Genomic DNA, 6,000 nt, shown 5'->3' with positions numbered 1-6,000 from the left:
CTTCAATAATCTCCCGCGTGCGCTGATCAGAGTCTCGAAATAGCACAGTGCATGCATCGAACAAGGGTTCACAATCGCCGCATTCGTGGCAATGAATTGCCAGATTGCCCTCCTTTCCTTTCTGCACTTTGTTGTGGTGCTCCCGCAGGCGCGTGTTGAGGCATCGACCCGTTTGACCAATGTACGCTCTTTTACAGGAGAGGGGTAACTTGTAGACAACACCTTCCGCGCAATGCACGTACTGGTTTTTGTGGTTGACGGAGCACTTAGTCTTTCCCTTCCTCACGGGGCACGTTCTGCTGCAGAGACTGGACAGCTTGTCAGGGGCGGACATGACAACTTTCACGCCGGCCTTACCACCAATCCTTTTCAGGTTGTGTGATAAGCCGTGCATGTACGGGATGACCGCTACCTGTTGGTCCTTTTCAGCCACCTGATCACCGTCCTGTCTCAGATCAGTCTGCGCTCGTTTTTCTTTCCTACGGATGGAGTCAGCCACTGCCACGATCAGATTCTCAGGGTAACCTGCTGAGGTGAGGCGACATACTTGCGCGTGAAAACTGCTGTCCGAGAGGTGATGGCATGATTTCTTAAGCGCATTTGTCAGACATGTACTGGCAATGCCTCTCTTTACGAGCTTCGTATGCGCAGACGCAAACGGTAATATGGGTTTTTTGCTTCGGGGTTCGTAACGCCAGCACACATGGGATGGTGAGAATTTCAGGCATAAATCCAAAAACTTCAGGAGGTCCTGTTGAGGCATCTCGTGAGTAACCTCAAGTGGCCTGAGGCATTCTTTAAAAATCCCCAGAGTGCTTGCCACGTCCTGATGAAAGGCTCCCACGTTACTCTTCAGTACCACCAAAAAATCGTCGACATAGCGAAACACTTTTATCACACATGTGCCTTTCAACTTGTCTGCAACAATCCTGTCCAAATGGGCCATGACGAGGTTACTTAGTGCCGGAGCAACGCAGGATCCAATACACACCCCTTTCTTCTGTTGCAGACAAGTTGAAAGGCACATGTGTGATAAAAGTGTTTCGCTATGTCGACCATTTTTTGGTGGTACTGAAGAGTAACGTGGGAGCCTTTCATCAGGACGTGGCAAGCACTCTGGGGATTTTTAAAGAATGCCTCAGGCCACTTGAGGTTACTCACGAGATGCCTCAACAGGACCTCCTGAAGTTTTTGGATTTATGCCTGAAATTCTCACCATCCCATGTGTGCTGGCGTTACGAACCCCGAAGCAAAAAACCCATATTACCGTTTGCGTCTGCGCATACGAAGCTCGTAAAGAGAGGCATTGCCAGTACATGTCTGACAAATGCGCCTAAGAAATCATGCCATCACCTCTCGGACAGCAGTTTTCACGCGCAAGTATGTCGCCTCACCTCAGCAGGTTACCCTGAGAATCTGATCGTGGCAGTGGCTGACTCCATCCGTAGGAAAGAAAAACGAGCGCAGACTGATCTGAGACAGGACGGTGATCAGGTGGCTGAAAAGGACCAACAGGTAGCGGTCATCCCGTACATGCACGGCTTATCACACAACATGAAAAGGATTGGTGGTAAGGCCGGCGTGAAAGTTGTCATGTCCGCCCCTGACAAGCTGTCCAGTCTCTGCAGCAGAACGTGCCCCGTGAGGAAGGGAAAGACTAAGTGCTCCGTCAACCACAAAAACCAGTACGTGCATTGCGCGGAAGGTGTTGTCTACAAGTTACCCCTCTCCTGTAAAAGAGCGTACATTGGTCAAACGGGTCGATGCCTCAACACGCGCCTGCGGGAGCACCACAACAAAGTGCAGAAAGGAAAGGAGGGCAATCTGGCAATTCATTTCCACGAATGCGGCGATTGTGAACCCTTGTTCGATGCATGCACTGTGCTATTTCGAGATTCTGATCAGCGCACGCGGGAGATTATTGAAGCAGCGGAAATGCAGAAGATTGGTGACTGCGTAAGCACGACGTCCATATCTTTGACCTCGAAGGAGCTGGCTTTCTTGGATGGGCGCTGCTGACTATGCCTGCATGACGAGGTGGCTTCGCAACCTTTCGTGATCACATGAGCGTGATAATCTTTCCTATTTATATGTTTTCGTGGTGTTAATAAAATTCAGTTGTAAGTTAGCGCTCGTCCGTGTCCCCTTCGTCCTGTGTCTTGCCTACTGCGCTATACGGTGTTTAGATGGAGTACCAACTAGCTCGTACCCATACGTTGTTAGATGACAACAGCCAACTTACGACAAAATCGAATATGAATTCGTGCGGTGTAACGCTGCTGGAAACCGGCCATTTCGTGTCTAATCGAGAAGAGACTGAATCCAACGACGTTACCCTTAGCAGTAAGGTATCAGATCAAGGGGCACTGATTTCTTCCATGGTTGGACAAGCGCAAGCGAATGACATCAGCAACAAATCGACCATAGACAACCTGCCATCACATGCAACACCCAAGGAGCCCCTTATAGTCTTCGAGCACCTCAAGTGACCACGGAAGAAATGTGCAGGAGTAGAGAACCCAAGGTGATTTCGGACAATTCGCCGGTAGAAGACGGAAGGAAATGTTTGTTAAGGCGCGACCTAGTTTGTCTTTCACACTTAACATGTATGGTAAAAGGGAGGAAACAGTGCAACCAAAGCAAGGTGAAAACTGCTAAGAGGAAACGTCCGAAGGCACAGAAGCTGGGAACTGGGTTGGATAGTACTTTCCCACCATTCCCAAAAAGTCGGCGCTGCAAACTAAAGTTTTCGGAAGGGAAGGATATCCGTGTGCACCGGCAGTGTTCAGCGAAAGAGCGTACAGTGCGCCTCATGTCAAGGCACAGAGCTGAATTAGCCCCCAGGAATTCAACACCCATAATCTCCTGGAAAGCGAAGCCTTCTTCGAATATGTCCCACATGTACCCGGCTGCCACTAGGAAGAATGATATGAGGCGGAAACAGCAAGTAATACCTGCTGCCAAGATGGACAAAAAAAGTTCAGCTAGTCTCCACATAAGACTTCCTCTAGTTGCCGCAGGTGCTCGGTTCGTGGGTCCACCAACGGCAAGACATCGGTACCACCGTTGGAGATGGAAGGCGCGAGGTGCCGGACTCTTTTGGCTTACACGGACTGGAAAGGAACTTTCCATGGACTAAACAATTTTTGGCTGCGGACTCTGCTCATTCCTTGTCGCGCGGGGGGAGGATGTGGTAAAAGAAGTAGCAATGTCCCTCTCGTGCCCCACAATCATCATCATCAGTTCACAGGATTAAAAGAATCATCAGGAGGGGTCTTCGGTGGCTCGTCCCTTTGTTTACAGGGACGGATTAAAGAGGTGTTCTCAGCAGAGCCATGGCGTGGGTCTAGTTCTTCAATACAGTCTGCGAACAGAAGTTAACAGGTTGAAGTGAGCCCTTATATCGGCAGAAATTACGCGGGAAAAAAGGAAAAGAAGAAAAAGAGGCAGTGAAGATGTAGAGAGGTAATAAGTTGCAGGCAGAAGCAAGGAAGGGATGGGCGAACTCTGGGTTGGACGCAACGCCAGAGTGACCACGGACCCTACCGCTTCTTCCTTTTAGCCCGCAAGACTGCCGACTACTTGGCAGCGTCCGCAACGCCCCTTCTTTACTGACCGGCGAGCGCAGGATCCGAAGCGCCGCGTGATTGCTCGGCCACGACAGCGCAACGGCAAAGTTACCACCTCAGTGCATCTACTCCAGGGCACTGAAGTCATCGACCAATCCCCCAACCCTACATGAGCCAGAACGTTTTTAGGATGAGGCCTTTTATAAGGGATCGCCTGCCAAAAATACTTTGTTATTTCATTTACTTGTTATTTACTTGTTCTTTTATTATTGCTCTAGGACAACAGTTACCAGAAAAACGAGATCATCGGTGCGGGTCGTGAGATCCTTATGCGAAGGGGGCAATCCCCCCTTACGGTTATGGGCCGTAGTTGTGTGGGGCTGTACCTACCCTAGCCAGCCGTCGAAGAGGACGATACACCGGCGGACTAGCGCATGCCCACTTCCTCAACACGGGGGCAGCTGGCAGTGCTGCACCTGGCCACTGACCTCCTCGAGATTAGGCCCCATAGCCACGCCCCGGGCGGGTCATCCTCACGGACTCTAGGACTGCCCTGCTGCGGCTCCACGGAGCTGATCAGCCCACCAACAGCAGCGGCTACCCGTAGCGCTTCCTTGTAACCAAGATGCACACTTTGGCCTTCCGAGGCTGCGACCTGCGGCTCCACTGGCTGCCGGGCCACAGTGGCATCCAGGGAAACTAGGACGCCGACAAACGCGCCAGGAAGGCCTACCAGGAGGGCACCCTAGTTTCCCAAGACGTCACCGCCTTCGACGAGACCGGCACCGCCCTGGCCCGCATGCTGCAGACGATGCACCCCGACCCTCAGGCCATGAGTGGCCTGGCGCCCCGACCGTTGCCGGCTCGCATCAGCAGGGGTACGCGCTGCTAGCTTCTACACATGCGGTTCGGTGGCTGCAATGTGGCGGAGCATATGCACCGACACGGGCGCAAGGACTTCTTTTCATGTGTGGACTTCCCGGAAACTGAGACGCTGGAACACCTACTATGCTTTCTCGCACCTGCCCCCCACCCCCCACCTCGCCCAACGTGGGGCCGAGAGCAGAGCTCCACCGAGCGCTCCAGCGTCGAGGACTTCCCAGCGCCGGCATGGAGGACCTTCTGTTCGCGAAGGGGCCTGCGGCAACCCAACCGGAAGTCGTCGCTTATCTGATTCATTTCCTGGTCACGACCGGCCTTGCGCAGCGGCTGTAGCCCGGAGTGCAGTGATTGACTGATGTGCCCGGACTGACAGCTTTCTAGGAGAGACAGCTCTATTTATACCGTTATTTCTCTCTCTCGCTCTCTTCTTTATCCTATCACTCCCCCTCTACTTCCCTTCCCCTGCACTGGGTTGTATGTAGGTGAGCATCCTGCCGATCTCAAAATATCCCCAGTACATTTCCTTTCATTTTCCTGTCGCAAACCACAACCACCACCGCACTATTCAAACGACCTAGGCGACCGTGCCTGGAACTGCCTTGTAAATCATTTGCCAATAGATAATTCTCAAGTACATAACTTGTAAATGGTTCGTTTCCCTGCCCAACATTACCATATATCGTTGTTGTCTTTCTTGTGCGTTGCCAACAAACCTCGTTCTTGTCCGCCGGGTCACTTATCCTCCTGGTCAAAAGAACAACCTCTTCAGGCATACAAATATCGCACACACCAATGAAATTCTACATCTTATCCCAACTGTGTGAGTATGGGCACGTCGATTTGCTTGAATATACATGTATTTAGCGGCGGGAAAAACGGAGAGGAACGTTTTATGCGTAAACACAAAGTTACGTGTACTTATCTTTGAAGAGGCAGCTAGTTTGAAGAGGCAACGTAATCCGTCGTTTAGCCTCATGTTTGATAGATGGGAATAGTTGCATGGCGTAATCGCTTCTGAATTATAAGAAAATGTCCCGATTCGTATGTCTCCTGAATGGCAGCGAGATTTTCACAGAATTTTCGCAGCGAACTCCTGGGAATTAGCATGAAACGGTCGCCGTTTCTGCAATAATTTTGACACCAGCGCTGCTCGTCACAAACCCGATGTACACGGCCCACAAAGTATGGCCGGTACATGGCACTCAAAATGCCAAAGCAGGATATGCAAAAAATGGCCTACTACACATAGGTCTAACTTGTCAATGAATACTTGGAATAACTCCAAATTTCTTAAAGCAGCATGTATAAACAACGGGAACAATGATTTGAGAAGATCATTCGGTAAATTTCGCGCTAGATGTGGTGTAAACCTTGGTTTTCCGACTAGACGCGAATACAAAACTCCGATAACCCTCGATTTCTTTTTATTGCCATGCTTTGACAGCCAGACGGCCCCCTCGACCAGTCGAGCTTTACAGTTGAATGCTAGTGTTTTCGCGTTCACAACGTGATCCAAAGCGCGCTTTTGATGTTCTGTACTTCTTCGCGT

This window comes from Haemaphysalis longicornis, unplaced genomic scaffold (assembly GCF_048455015.1).
Source record: "Haemaphysalis longicornis isolate Haplotype H1 unplaced genomic scaffold, Haemaphysalis longicornis Haplotype H1 scaffold_7, whole genome shotgun sequence".
NCBI classification, from domain to species: Eukaryota; Metazoa; Arthropoda; class Arachnida; order Ixodida; family Ixodidae; genus Haemaphysalis; species Haemaphysalis longicornis.
The sequence above is the reverse complement of the archived record's forward strand: the minus strand, read 5'-3'. Positions refer to the sequence as shown.